Source organism: Rhinopithecus bieti, unplaced genomic scaffold (assembly GCF_001698545.2).
Source record: "Rhinopithecus bieti isolate Rb0 unplaced genomic scaffold, ASM169854v2 scaffold_1624, whole genome shotgun sequence".
In the NCBI taxonomy this organism is placed as follows: Eukaryota; Metazoa; Chordata; class Mammalia; order Primates; family Cercopithecidae; genus Rhinopithecus; species Rhinopithecus bieti.
This window is the reverse complement of record NW_016803776.1, coordinates 1,494,650-1,510,703: the sequence shown is the minus strand read 5'-3', so window position 1 is coordinate 1,510,703 and position 16,054 is coordinate 1,494,650. Positions and strand designations below refer to the sequence as shown.

General features: G+C 36.4%; 1 long non-coding RNA gene across 1 annotated transcript in view; it reads right to left on the bottom strand.

The window, feature by feature from the left end:
• The window catches only part of LOC108515654 (uncharacterized), a 117,389-nt gene that overhangs the window by 84,754 nt on the left and 16,581 nt on the right, over window positions 1-16,054 (bottom strand). Inside the window, exon 2 of the long non-coding RNA XR_001881585.1 lies at window positions 12,379-12,501. This is a non-coding gene — a long non-coding RNA (uncharacterized LOC108515654). The remainder of the gene's footprint in view (window positions 1-12,378; window positions 12,502-16,054) is intronic.

The following is a 16,054-nucleotide window of genomic DNA, read 5'->3' as shown; positions in this document are numbered from 1 at the left end:
TTTTTTTTTTTTTTTTTTTTTTTTTTTTTTGCAAAAGCACCATGACATTTATCATAAAAGTGGTCTCAGTTTTTTATCTCTTTGGAAGACAGCCAGGGTCTATCCTAACCCCACCACCTCTCCCCACTGTTGTACATGGATTCAGTTTCTTTTCCCAGGTGTTGAGTCAAGAGAGGGATTTAAGAGAGAGCTTCTGCAACAATGAGATTGCCCAAAAACTCTAATCTATGACCCACATTGCCAACCTCTTCCCTCTTTCTTTTTTGGGTGAGGGTTGTAATTTCTCCAAAACTAAGAGATTGTTACCCAAGTATATCTCTGACCACTTACTCACTGCTAAAGCCATAGATGTGACAGAACTTTTCTAAATCTTCCAGAAATCAATTTGGAATTTTTACTTTTAGTTAAGATGGAGAAGATAAAGATTTCATTCCCTCCCAAACAACTAGAATTTCTTACTAATGCATAAACACACACTTTTCCTAAAAGATATTTGATAATTGTGGACATGAAGGTGTCTAAGAAATCTCAACTCTTGAGGGGTAAGTGCTCTATGGGTGATAACAGAAGATGCATTCACAAATAGGGCCAATTGCTGAGGCTGGGAACAGATCAGGTGGATTGAGCTTGTCAGGGAATTCTTTGCTCAGAAGTAAATTTCCCAAAATGTTGACAAGCCTGCAAGCTGGTGTTCAAAATTTGAATCTAAAGAAGACTCAAATGCAAAGGCAATGCTTCATAATGAGGAATTCCTTTACAGTGAAATTTTGCTGAGTAAGCAGGTACTGAGAGCATGGCTGGAAAGCAGAAAGAGATCTGCAGTCTCGGTCTCCCAGTTTCAATATCTGATAATGCCAGTCCAATGGCCTTGCAGTCTTGTCGTCTCCCAGTCTCATGGTGATACCACACTCCTGCAATCTTACTGACTGCTCTTTTGCAGCCAGTAAGTTTCACAGGCTTGAGTTCTCATTTTCTCTGAATCTTCTGATTTTGTGCTCTTGAAATTTTATGGACTTGCAGACCTGATATCTCTTTGTCTCAGTCTAGCAAGTTCAAGATCTAGGAAACTTGCACTCTACACACACACAAAAAGAGGTTTTAAGTCACCTTCAAACATCCGAAGCCACAGGTGAAGTAAGACTACCTGAAACTTCAACAATACCCCTAGTTAATGCAATTTCTGCTAAGAACAAAGATATCTGTCCTTTGGCGGTCTCAAAAATTTGGAGTGAAGCCAGAGGTGAAGTGAGACTTCCTGAAGCAGCAACAATACCTCTACTTAATGCAATTTCTGCCAAGAGCAAAGATATCTGTCCCTAGGTGATCTCAAAATTTTGCAGCTATTACTTACTGATGATTAAATACCAAGGTCCTAACAGAGTGATTAAAGATACTATGTCCCTAATAATCTCAAAATCTACTGCTTAACTTTTATTGTTTTTTAATATAAAATGACCACAATAAACTTTAAAAATTATCAAATGCATGATGACATGGGATTACTATGACATGTGAAGCTGAATGTCTCCCCTCCCTCCTTCTTTGCATGAGGTTGACAGAGGAAGCATGGCATGCATTCTTGAGGGGAGCAAATACCTCCCGCACAGCAGCTTGCAGAAGGAAATGTCCAGCTCTGTGGAAGGAGTGAGGAAGAGTGGGTTCAGCATAGAGGGAGGCCAAGGCCCCTCACTCCCATCTCTGCAGCCCAAGAGTGAGTCCCGATAGTCCTACCTGCCCTGGGCTACCCTATACCCAGCCACAGTCAACCAGCTTTAAGTCCAGGAGCCTGAGCCCAGGAGCAGACCACCTCTGGGTTCCTTTGGAAAGGAGAAAGGAGAGAAGAGGGTAAAGCCAAAGTGCACCTGGGGAAGGCCTAAAAGGGAGCTCCATCACTCCAGCCTGCGAGTGTTCCAAGCCGTGAGCCACCTTCCTGGGAAATCTTATAAGCCATCTCTACTGTTTCAATGGGTCAGGGAGGAAAAGTGGCCACATAATTTTTTTTTCTTTTACTTTGATAATTAAACAAAAATCTACTTTAGGTGGAAAACCCTGTGCACCTGCAGTATTCAAGGAGTGTTCTGTCTTTACTCACGCTATCTTCCTTTCTTTTGCCTCCTTTGAGAGGAAAGAAAAGTAGATTTCTGCACAGGTAAAGAATTGAGGGACTCAACATACTCTGATTCACCATGCCCACAGCAATAAGTCTAAGCAGCTAAACTACAATCTATCTCTGCAAGTAACTGGCCTAGAAAAGTCAGAATTTGGTCAATAACTGCCAGTTGTCTAATTTTTTGCTCTTGTCTTCGCAAAGCTTTCCCAACTTGAGGCAACCAGAAAAGGTCAAATATGCTCCACATACCAGTCATGTAAGAAACCCCCAGGTTCCTCATGCCAACAGCTTCCAATGAGTTCCGAAGCCTTCCTCTTTTAATATAAAGCTTTCCTACTGCCCTGCCTACATTGGAATCTCTGCCAAAGGCAAATGATGGGGTCTGATTCCTTTGCTGTAGCAACTTTGACTAGGTAGGCTGTTTTCATTTGCACTGTTTATTTCTACAAAACCATTTTCTCTCCCTCACAAACATGAAAGAGGAGGGCAGAGGGGAGAGAAGTGCCCCCTGAGGAAGCCCATCAATTCAATCCATGCAGTTTCTCCCAGGTAGGGACTGAGTGGCAGACTTGGCAGCTACACCAGCTGCCGCCTCCTCTTGTCTCCCAGGAGGATCCTGGAAGGCTTTTCAAGATTCCACTCCTTTTTTCTCATTAAAGTGCTGGGATACCTGCTTTAACTGAACTCTGCCGAGAGATCACCAGGGCAGTTTACACACCTCCACCTTCCACTGCATGAAGTGCCTTTGGCCCAGCAAGCCTTGCATGCAAAATGGCATATACTCCTTGTACAGTTCACACACTGCTGTTTACCTCCTGCACCTTCTCCACCTTACACATCATCTCCTTATGTTCCATGGTGCTCATGATCTTCATTCTCCATGGAAAGTGTGGTGGGCACATTTTGGCCTCAAGAAATTATTTTTCTTTATCATTGCCTTTGCTGCCCACCACATAAAACCATATCTTCACTTGGTCTTTGCTTTCTGGTTATTTCAGGTAGTTTCAAGCAAACCTGAAACTGAGATTCCTCTTTTTTTTTTTTATTTTACTTTAAGTTCTGGGATGCATGCGCAGAATGTGCAGGTTTGTTACATAGGTAAACGTGTGCCATGGTGGTTTGCTGCACTTATCAACCTGTCACCTAGTTATTAAGCCCTGCATGCATGCATTAGCTATTTGTCCTGATGCTCTCCCTCCCCTTGCATCCCCTAACAGGCCCTGATGTGTGTTGTTCCCCTCCCTGTGTCCATGTGTTCTCATTGTGAAACCGAGATTTCTGTGTATGCATTTGAAGGAGAACTTGCTGAAGAAGTTCCCAATAGTTGGCTCTAGACTGGGGTCACAACATATGGCCAATTCTGCAGGTCATGCATCTATTCTATTGGAGTATCCCAGTGAGAATGAAGTTTCCTTTGAACACACTCTGAGAAACTTGGTTCTGTCAGAAACCACCACTACTGCAAAGGCTGTTTGTGAAGCATAAGCCCAAACCCAGGAACATCCTGGGGCCTGGCATTGGAATAGACAATTATTCTCCTGGGGTCAGGTCTGAGGCAGGATTATACTGAACCAAGGCCATCTTAGATTCTTGGTTGCTATAGTATGAGTGTGTTGTCCCAAAATTTATATGTTAAAACTTATATTTATATGATACAACCAATGCAATAGTATTAAGAGATAAGGCCTTTGGAAAGTGATTAGATCATAAGAGCTCTGCCTTCATGAATGGGACTCACACCCTTACAAAAGAGGCCTGAGGGAGCTTGTTTGTCCCTTTGCCATTTGAGGACACAGTGAGAAGGAGCCATCTATGAAGCAGAGAATGAGCCCTCACCAGACACTGGATTTGCTACAGCCATAGATCTTGTTCTTCCCAGTGTCTAGAACTGTGAACAATACATTTCTGTTGTTTATAAATTACCAAGTCTAAGGTATTGGGTTATAGTGGCCATAATGCACTAAAGCACTGGTGCAGGCTGGGAGGAACTGGGGACACTATGGTGGAAGCATCAGACATGGAGACCCAAACCCCAGCATAGTTAGGCAGTTTTTGCCATTCTGGATGGATAATTCACCAAGGCTGGCCCTCTCCAAAAGTGGTAAATTTCTGCTTTGATTTGTGCTTGTGGAGACATTGCTTTGTAGGGGTGTTTTTTTCTTCCTCTCCAGACCATGGAGGGGCCTGACAGACACATTGGCTATACTGCTGTTCTCTGCCTCCTGGTCCTCCCCAGGCCACTGATTTTCTGCATTGCTACTTTGGGTATTCTGAGAGTGGGAATTAAAGGTGAGAACTGGCAGCCTTTCTGGAACTCAGCTGTATAGGGTTGGCAGAGTTGCTGTGCCATAATATATGGATGGAAAGGTACACTGCTATTGCTCAAATCAACTGAAGACTGGGGCTTCAGAATGATGGTGCAGTCCTCCAACTCAGATCTCTTGTAGCCAAGGAGCAGATAGGTGGCCGTCACTTCATTGTACTCCTGGCCTGTGAGTGAGTCCTGAGTCTCTTCCAGTGTGTAACCACAGACACCGTCAACTCAGTCCACTGGAGTCCTAATAGTCAGGGAATGGCTCTACACCTGACTTTAGTTTATTATCTTAATGGTCTATATTCATCCATCAATCTTTCATTATTTTCTCTAATGTGCCTCTCTTGCTGGGATTTAGAAGAATAAATTTCTTGAGCAGGTTTCCACATTCCATAGATATGTACAAGGGAATATGGTATTGCACTCTCAGTACTTCCTCTCACAGTTCCTTGAATTTCTATGCATCAAAAGGCAGAGCTCCACTGACCAGTGTACATACAATGACTCCCAAGCTCTACAAATCTACCTCAAGCCCATCATACTTTTGGCCCTGGAGGAGTTTAGGGTCACATGGGGGACTGCCACAGGAGGTATCCATCTTGTTGCCAAAGATGAATTTGCTACTTAAGCCAAAGTCTGAAATTTTGATTTTCACATCAGCATCCAAAAGCAGGTCTTCTGGGTTTACTTCTGTTTAGAGTACTCCACATGCCATTATCAAATCTAATAAAATCAACTATCATATTATTTTATTCTACGTTCAAATTTCTCAATTTTCTCAGATGTCTTGTTACCACTGATGTGTTTGAGTAAAGGTCCAAGCCAGGTATATACATTATTTTTCCATAACAATATTACCATTCAAATTACATGTTTTACTTTTTATTTTGCATATAGTCTGTCTCCCTCACCAGGATATCAATTCCATGCAAGCAGGAATTTTTGTGTTTTGTTGTTTTTTGTTTATTATTCTATTTTGTTGTCTATTCTTCACCTGGTTAGTACAGTTCCTGACACATAATAGGCATGCAAGAAATGTGTGTAGAATGAATTAATTAATGAATTAATGAATAGATAAAGTTGACAACATGGGAGTGATAACCCTGGAAGTATACTGTGTCAACATAGTAAAATTTGTTGCTTCCTTACAAGTTCTAAAACACTGGGCAACTTTTCTTAGCCTCAATTTGCTCACATGTAAAATGAAATAATAACTCCAACTTTTCAGATTTGTTCCAAGAATTAAAATATGCATATGGTACCTGCCATAAATTGCATGGGTCTGTGCATTGTGTCTGTGTGTCTGCAGTATTTGTCAGATTTTACTGTCAATTTTATATTAATTTTATGAAAATAATTTTCAATTTTGAAGGTTTTCTTTTTTTGTACTCTGGACTATATAAGTAGCTCTAGGATAATCTGATCTTTAAAGACTTCATAGAATTCCCCTCTGAAACTATCTGGACATGGTAGTTTATATTTTGATTTATTTATTTTATTTGAGGGGAGTTACTTTGTGCTATTTTCTATTTCTTTTATGGAGAGTGTTCTATTTATTATCTCTACCAATTTCCTAAGGAATTATTAATTTTATCTAGTTGGTTACATGTACATGTATTTACATGGAGTTATTCAAAAGAGTTCCTTATGATATTTTAAATTTGTCAATTATGCATTTTTACAGTGTTATTTTCTCTAGCTTCAGTGTTCTTTCCAATATTTGCACTACTATCTACTTCTCACCATTTAGGCGAATGGTGCCTCCTCAAAGTTATCTTTACTAATCAATCTAAAGTAGCTTCCTACTTTTTGTCTCTATTCTGTATGATTTCCTTGCTAGCAATCATTATTTATGAAACTGACCCACAGAATTGTCTGTCTTATTCATCACTACGGACCTACAGGACATGGCCTTATTAATGAGTATTTCTGAAACGAATGCATGCATGCATGCATCTTTTAGGTGTCCAGAGCCAGGCAGTCGGCTGTGGGGTTGGGGAGGATTGTTAAATTTGTGTTGCAATTTTTAACACTGTTCTTCAGGGAAGTGTTATATCACTCCTTAGTCTGCCATAGAAAAAGAAATCTTTTGTCCAGGTCTTAGTGGAACTTTGTAGTTAAAGTTCCGCTTTCTAAACTCAAAGATGTTCATATTACATATTTAGAGGAACATGAATGAGCTTTGTCTCAGAATGTGTAAGAACCTAAAACAAAGCTACCATTTGACTCAGAAATCCCATTACAGGGTGTATACCCAAAGGAAAATAAGGACACATGCACTTGTATGTTTATCACAGCATTATTCACAATAGCAAAGACATGGAATCAACCTAGGTGCCCCCAAATGTTAGACTGGATAAACAAAATTTGCTACATATACACCATGGAATACTATGCAGCATAAAAAAGAACAAAATCATGTCCTTTGCAGCAGCATGGGTGCAGCTGGAAGCCATTATCGTAAGTGAGTTACTCAGGAACAGAAAACCAAATACTGAATGTTCTCACTTACAAGTGAGAGCTAAACAATGAGTATGAATCAACATAAAGATGAGAATAATGGACACTGCAGACTATAAACAAGGGTGAGAGGGAAAGGAGAATTGGTTGAAAAACTACCTATTTGGTGATATACTCACTTGCTGGGTGACAGGATCTGTACTCCAAACCTTAGCATCATGCAATATACTCATGTATCAAACATGTACATGTACCCCCTAAATCTAAAATAAATTTTGAAATGATTAAATAATTAACTAATCTTATAAAAGAACATGGGCAGAATAGTAAACCATGTTCTATAAGAATAGTAGCAGTGCTAAAGGGTGATCAGTTGAAGAATATAAGAACAATGTGTATCTGAATATGTATCAGATCCAGGAAACTCAGTAAATCTCAATTGAGTACATATAAGGAATAGCATACCTAGGCACATTGATGAAAGCCATGCTAAAAAAAAAAAAAAAAAAAACTCATCGGGGAAAATAGAAAAAAACTCATCGGGGAAAATAGAAAATAAAAGGCTATCTAAAACAAGGGAACATTTTCAAAATGCTGTAAAATAAAACCACCATCCTAGAATTTTATAGCTAGTTAAAATAACTTTAAAAAAATAGAAGCAAAATATAGATATTTCTAGATTGGCAAAACAAAACAGGAGTTTTGGAAGCTGACCCATATGCAAAAAATTACAGAAAGGTTTTGGCCTAAGACAAAATAACACCAAATGGAAATTCTTATTTATTAGAAGAAAAGAAATAACTAGGAAAGTAAATATATTAGTAAATATATTTTTTTCTTCTGAATTATTTAAAACTGAACAGATTCTTGATTTAGTTTTGATCAAGCTGAATTATTAATATTGTACCTTTGTTCTCCCATGGATTGCAACTAAGAAACTGAGAGAATAAACAGTAGACACAATTGTAGACATAAATATAAACCTAAGTAATTATATTTATGTACCTCAAATAAGTAGCCTAAGCATACCAATTGAAAAACAAAAATTGTCAGAATAATTTAAAAAATCAACTACATGCTATCAATAACAAAATACAAAGTATAGTAATATGGGTACCTTAAAAATAAAAAGAAAGATGGAAAAGATATACCATGAAAACACAGAACAAAGGAAAACTAGTGTTGGATTAGTTTCTACCAGGGCATAACAAATTATCTTAAATTTAGTGGATTAGAACAAAACAAATTTATTATATCACAGTGTCTGTAGGTCAGTAGTCCAGGTATGGTTTAACTAAATCTTATGCTCAGGGACTCAATAATCTGAAATAACAGTGCCTACCAGGACTGCAATCTCAGCTGAAGCTTGGGTTTCCCTTCCATGCTCACTGATGTTGGCATAATTCAGCTCCTTGTGGTTGTAGGACTGAGGCTGTCAACATCAGAAGGTCACTTGCCATTTCCAGCCACATGGTCTTCCTCAACAACATGGCAATTTGCCTTATTGAGGCTATCAGCGGACAATCTGCTGCTACTTCTTTTCTCTTTTTTTAAGAGTTTGCCTGATTTGTCCAGATAACCACCCATTTGATTAACTAATTAACTAAAAATCAGCTCTTCAAGGACCTGAGTTACACCTGCAAAACCCCTTAACTTTTCCATACAAGTATGGAATGTCTTGTATCATGGAATGACATATAAACATCACAGATGGAATGACCACATAAACATCAAAGAAAGAAAACTTCAGAGCAAGAAAGACTGTAAGAATGAATAGGAACATCACACAGTGATACAGGATCAATTTCCCAAAAAGACATGTCAATCCTAAATGTATATGCACCCAAGAACAAAATACATGAAACATAAAGTAATAGAACTGTAATGATCCACAGTTTTCTTTGAATGGTTCAACATTCTGCTTGGTAACAACTAGGTAAGCATTCTATCAAAACAAGGCTAACACAAGCTCTATTTATTTAGGAATGTGCTATATATTATAGTTTCATAAATTCATTAACTTAATATCATAACCAGATGTTTCAATATGATTATTCTGTAGAGCACAAAGATTGATTTTTATCAATATCATAGAATCTAACCAATTAGGACACTGAAATATAGATTTTAGTATCCTAATGTGTGTATATATACACACACACATACACACAAAAAAACACATACACATAAATGTATATATATCTACACATATACATATGTACACACATGTGTATACATATATTCTTATCTATAACTAGACAAAACTATAACTAGATAAAAATATATAGAGAGAGAATTTAGTATATATGAATATATAATTATATAATAAGAAAATGTTATATATTAACAAATATATAAGGGTACATACATAGTATATATTACAACATATATTCATTATATATACATTATTATGTATATATTATATGTTATGTCTGTATATATATTATACTATAACCATGATATTTGGGCTGTGGATCAAGTCTGTCTCTTTGGTTATGTATAAAATTTACATATACTCTCAGCCTATAAAGATTAATCAAAAAGATACAACTGTTAGGCTGTATTATTATTACATATTATATCTTATAAGTTCTTATATATTAATGTATAATTAACATAATATATATTAGTATCCTAATTGATGGGATTGTTTATAAATTGCCCTGTAGGATTATAATTTATATAATATGTACATATATTTGCCCTGATGAAATATATCTAAATGTATCTAAGATTGGTGTGTGTGTATATATATACAAAAGATTAGAGAAAGCAAATTGTTCAAATCTTCTATATTTCTCTTTCAACTATTTTATTCCCCTATAACCAAACATAATTTCACTGGGATCAAAATATCAACTAAAGTTGTTTCTTATTTATGTGTCAAGTACAGTGGCCAATTGGTAACTCTTTGCAATAACTGTTTTCCTTCTACTCCCTTTTACATTCCTGTTTCTCCTAACTCACTGTTCTTTCTATGTGAAGTTAGACTCTGAGAGTGACAGCAGATTAAAAATAACACACAGAGAAAATAGCTCTAAAGCAATGTACATATTTAATGTTGAAACCTCTGCCTCCTTGATTTCTTTTTTTTTATACTTTAAATTCTAGGGTACATGTGCACAACGTGCAGCTTTATTACATATGTATACATGTGCCATGTTGGTGTGCTGCACCTATTAACTCGTCATTTACATTAGGTATATCTCCTAATGCAATCCCTCCCCCCACCCCACGACAGGCCCCAGTAGTGTGTGACGTTCCTCTTCCTGTGTCCAAGTGTTCTCATTGTTCAATTCCCACCTATGATTGAGAACACGTGGTGTTTGGTTTTTTGTCCCTGCGATAGTTTGCTGGGAATCATGGTTTCCAGCTTCATCCATGTCCCTACAAAGGACATGAACTCATCCTTTTTATGGCTGCATAGTATTCCATGGTGTATATGTGCCACATTTTCTTAATCCAGTCTGTCACTGATGGACATTTGGGTTGATTCCAAGTCTTTCTTTGCTATTGTGAATAGTGCCACAATAAACATACGTGTGCACGTGTCTTTATAGCAGCATGATTTATAATCCTTTGGGTATATACCCAGTAATAGCATGACTAGGTCAAATGGTATTTCTAATTCTAGATCCTTGAGGAATTGTCACACTGTCTTCCACAATGGTTGAACCAGTTTACAGTCCCACCAACAGTGTAAAAGTGTTCCTATTTCTCCACATCCTCTCCAGCACCTGTTGTTTCCTGACTTTTTAATGATCACCATTCTAACTGGTATGAGATGGTATCTCATTGTGGTTTTGATTTGCATTACTCTGATGGCCAGTGATGATGAGTATTTTTTCATGTGTTGGTTGCATAAATGTCTTCTTTTGAAAGCTGTCCGTTCATATCCTTCTCCCACTTTTTGATGGGGTTGTTTGTTTTTTTCTTGTAAATTTGTTTGAATTGTTTGTAGATTCTGGATATTAGCCCTATGTCAGATGGGTACATTGTAAAAATGTTCTCCCATTCTGTAGATTGCCCGTTCACTCTGATGGTAGTTTCTTTTGCAGAAGCTCTTTAGTTTAATTAGATCCCATTTGTCAATTTTGGCTTTTCTTTGAATTGATTTGTCATTACTCTTCTACAATTTCTTTGAGAAGAACCTTACCAATACCATCATCATCCTCATTATTATTGCCATTATTTCTAATCCTTCTTGAGGGTTTATTAAATACCATGCAATGTTCTAATGTTTGACCTGCATTGTCTAATTTAATCCTCACAAAAAATTCACAAGTGACAGAGAACACTGAAATTTGACTCAGTTTTCTGGAGAGGATCAAATTTGGTGATTTTATACTGAATGGATTACTTTAATTTCCAATTATTTTAGAAACTATAATTTCTATGACAGTGTAATTAGAGATCCATGTTTACAAATAATTCTTAAGAAAGCATCTAACTCCCTGGCAAGATTTATATTTTTGAATATGTATTCTCACCACAGAAATCTCTTTGTTTCATTTTCAAGAGAAATAAGTTGAAAATAGAATATTTAGCCTTTCTTCTATTATTTCTTTTGGTTTGGGAAAAGCTCCTAAGGTCAATTGATACACAAAGGAAGATCTGTAATCCCTGAGAGGCAGCATTGACATGGTGCCATAGAGATGTGGCTGCAGAATCAGCAAACATCTAGGCATGGAATAAACACCAGAAAAACCATACCAGAATTAAGAAGTCCTACATGAGGTGGGTATATCTCACTTTTCAGTTGCTGATGAGTCTTTGGTGGAAAAATCACTGGACTAAAGTTATTAGGCTGCTGTTGGTATTCCAGCTTACTCAGTTTTATGCTACGTGTACTTGAGCAAGGCACTTTTCTTCTCTTGTTCTTAACTTTTTTCTCCAGGAGAAGAGGTCCTCAATTGGAAGGGAATCTTATATAGCAGTAAGGGGACAAATTTTGGAGTCAAACAAAACTAGTATTGAATATTATAAACTCTGCTACTTACAAGTGTGTTTTTCTGATAAGTTATATAATCCCTTTAAACCTCAGCCTATGCCATGGGGAGTTATAGAAATGGAATATTTAAAAATAGATATTATATTTTGTGTAATTTATATAAAGTTAAATAGAATACTCACTTTTTTGGTTAGTTTTGAGGAATAAATTAGAACATAGCAAAACTGCTAAACATATGGTAGATACCCAATAAATGTATCTGACGTCCTCTCTGGCATATAAACATTCATTTCTTCTTTCACTTCTATTCCAAGGGCAAACTGAGGATCATCCCTGCTAGAATATGTATATCCTGGTAGCATATAGTATCAGAGTACATGAACGTACTTCCTAGATCTCAAGAGAAAAGATCTCCCCAAAGGACATCATACTGACAAAAAAGGACTTGCAGCTTCACAGCTGTACATTTTTGATGCCTTAATCTTTATAGATTGATATTTTATATAAATTTTACAGATAACCAAAGAGACAGACTTTACTCACATAGGCCAAATATCATGGCATGAATATCTTAGCAAAAGCTGAAGGACATAGATTGCTGCCTTTTCCCAGTTGTCTTGTGGTTGTTTGATGTCAATTTAATGACAACTTTCTCTTCTCCCAAACCTGTGAAGTAAATGAATAAATTTGGCTTAATTGCCAACATCAGATTTTCCAGCTTTCTAAAATCCAGCAGAGGTGGCCTTACAACTTCTTACCTCATTGTTTCTTTTTTTAATACATCAACTGTAATGACTTATAATTTACATAAAATACACAGATATTAAGTGCACACCTTAATCGGTTTTGACTAATGTATACATCTATATAAACACCACACAAATCAAGATAAGGAATATCACGGTCACTGAAGTTGCCTCATACCTTTTCTCAGTCCATTCTCCCACCACTGCTTCAAGCAACCAGTGTCTAATATGTTTCTATAGTTTTGTTTGCTTAAACTGAAACTCCAATTGAATGGAATAACACATAATGTACTCTCATTTTGACTTATTTTCCTCAAAATCTTTTTGAAATTCATCTTATCAGAATCTTTAGTTCATTCTTTTATAATTCCAAATAGCATACAATTGCACGAATATACCACCATTTCTTTAGCTTTTTCTATAATTTACTGACTCTGTTTGTTTTGTGTGCATGTGCATCTTAAATTGAGATATACTTAAGACAACATAATTAACTATTCTGAAGTTTACAAGCTGATGGATTTTAGCATGTCCACAGGTTGTGGCAACCATCACCACTGTTTAATTCCAGAATCTTTTTTATTTTACTTAAAAGAAACCCTGTGACTATTAGCAATCATTCCCCATTCCTCTTTTCCCTCAGCCCCTAAAAGCACTAAGTTATTTTCTGTTCCTATGTATTTGTCTATTCGTGTTATTTCATATAACTGGGATTATACAATGTGTGACCTTTTGTGCCTGGCTTCCTTCACTTAGCATAGCAATTTCAAAGTCCATTTATGCCATAGCATGTGCCAATGTGTTATTCCTTTTTATAGATAAATATTTCATTGAAGGCAGTTATATGATAGTTTATCTGTTCATCAGTTGATGGATAATTGGGTTATTTCCACTTTTTGGCTATTGTGAATAAGCTGCTATGAATATTTATGTACAAGTTTTTACATGAAATGGTTTTAACTATCTTGTGTATGTATATATATGTATACTTATATAAGTAGTTGTAGGGTACTCTATTTCTTCATATGGATTTGGATTACAGTTTATGGTTTGGATTACAGGATTTCTTCATATGGATTTAAATTTGACCTTTCATTCAAGACTGAATTACTCGTCTTTAGTAATTTTTGTAGGGCATGTCTGTTAGTGACAAATTCTCTCAACTGCTGTTTATCAGGTAAAGTCCTAATTTCTTCTTCTTTTTCTTTTCAGTCATCCCACTGCCTTCTGGAACCTATGGTCCCAGATGAGGAATTTGCTGTTAATATTATCAAGGATCCCTTGTATATCATGAGACACTTTTTTCTTGATGCTTTCAATTTTCTGTCTTTGGTTTCTGATAAGTTAATTATACATGTCTAGGTATAGGTATTTTTGAGTTTATCGTATTTGAAATTCATTGAGCTTCTTAAGTGTTCACATAAATGTATTTCATAAAATGTAGGAAGCTTTTGACCATTATTCCTGCAAGTATTATTCTGTTTCTCCCTTCTTTTTTTCAGGGACTTCCATCATGTGTATGCCAGAATGATAATCATGCTGCACAGGAATCTGAAGCTCTGTTCACATCTCTACATTCATTTTCATTTTTGTTCCATATTAGATCATCTTAATTTGCCTATATTCAGGTTTGCTTATACTTTCTTCTGTCTCTTCACATCTACTGTTGAGCCCCTCTAGCACTGAAATTGTATTTTTCAACTGCAAACTTTCCATTTTATTTGCTGAAATAATTTCTAACTTTTTGGTGTTATTTTCTATTTGGTGAAACATTATTCTCATGCATTTTTTTTTTTTTTAGTTATTTGACATTTTAAGGGGAGGCCCTCCACAGGCCAAACCAATTCTGGTTTGGATAGGTGGACAATGTTGAGGCACAACTAAAAAAAAAGATATCATGGAGAAAACATGATACCTGAAAACATATGCATTATAGTTAATAAAGCATTAATGTTCGTTCATTAGTTATGACAAACATACCATAGTAATGCAAGATTATAATAACAAGGATACTGGGTGTGCAGCATACTCTGTGTTGTTCTTGTAAGTTCTCTGTAAATCTAAAACTATTCTAAAATAATACTCTTTAAATATATGAAAGAGACAGAGAGAAAGAGAATCAGGTGAGGAGTCAGAATGCTTATTCATGACCTCAATCAAGATAATCATCCTCTTTGGTTCTCAGTTTTCTCATTGGTAAAATTAGGGGGAGACATTATAGACATCATTTCCTCTAGCTATGAAGTTCTAGGAATCTTTAAATATATGCATTTTCAAAAATTCAGGTACACATAATTTGAATTTAGGTCCTGGGCTGCTCATTTGATCAACATATGCATCAGAAAAGGCACTTTTAAGGGGTAAGGAAGTGTAATGTGCAACCTTAATCATTTCTCACTTGGGGGTTTCTCTTTACAGTGACCCTGGCTGCTGTGGTGCCATATTCATTCTCCTGTGAACTTGCAACTAATTAAAATATGATGTTATGTGCAATAACAACAAAAACATAACTAAAATATACTGAGCCCTTAATCAGTGTTAGACACTGTTCTACGTACTTAGCATGAATTTTATTCCTAATCCTCACAACAAGCCTATTAGGATAGAGCTATTTTTTCCATATTACTGATGAAGAAATTTGATGTTATAGATTTATGGAACATACCTAAGGCCACCTAGATTAAAGATACTAGATTCTAGGATAATCTGACTAACAGACAGTAGAATGGATTACTAAGGAAAGCACTGAAACAATATTTTAAAAAATAAGATTCATATTAAACTACAGGGGTAAATTAAATTTTGTGTTCTTCAGGAAGCTAGGATAATACAAAAGTAAGTAACTCAAGGCCTTTTCTAACTACATTTTATTCTTTTTTATCAAGAAAGGGTTCACTGAGGCACTTCCCAAGAATTAATTGAGTATCAGTATTTGCAATGCTTTGTACTCAGATCTGTATAGAGAATAGTGATTAGTTGCACCTCAGGGACAAGTGGATTCAGATAAAAAGAAACATGACTCCTGAGGGAAGTGGTGAGGAAAATGCAATTTTGTACAGACTGTATGTTCCTGCATTGTGTTGAACACAATATTTTGTACTCTGGACATTTCAGAAGCAGTATGTTTAGGAAAAAAATTTTCTTTAAAATTAAGTTTTGGCCAGGCATGGTGGCTCATGCCTGTAATCCTGGCACTTTGGGAAGCCAAAGCAGGTGGATCATGAGGTCAGAAGATCGAGATCAGCTGCCTAACATGGTGAAATATTGTGTCAACTAAAAATACAAAAAATTAGCCGGTGTGGTGGTAGGCGCCTGTAGTCCCAGCTACTGGGGAGGCTGAGGCAGGAGAATGGCGTGAATCCAGGAGGTGGAACTTGCAGTGAGCTGAGACCATGCCACTGCAGTCCAGCCTGGGCAACAGAGACTCCATCTCAAAAAAAAAAAAAAAAAAAAAAAAAATTTTTTTAAAATGA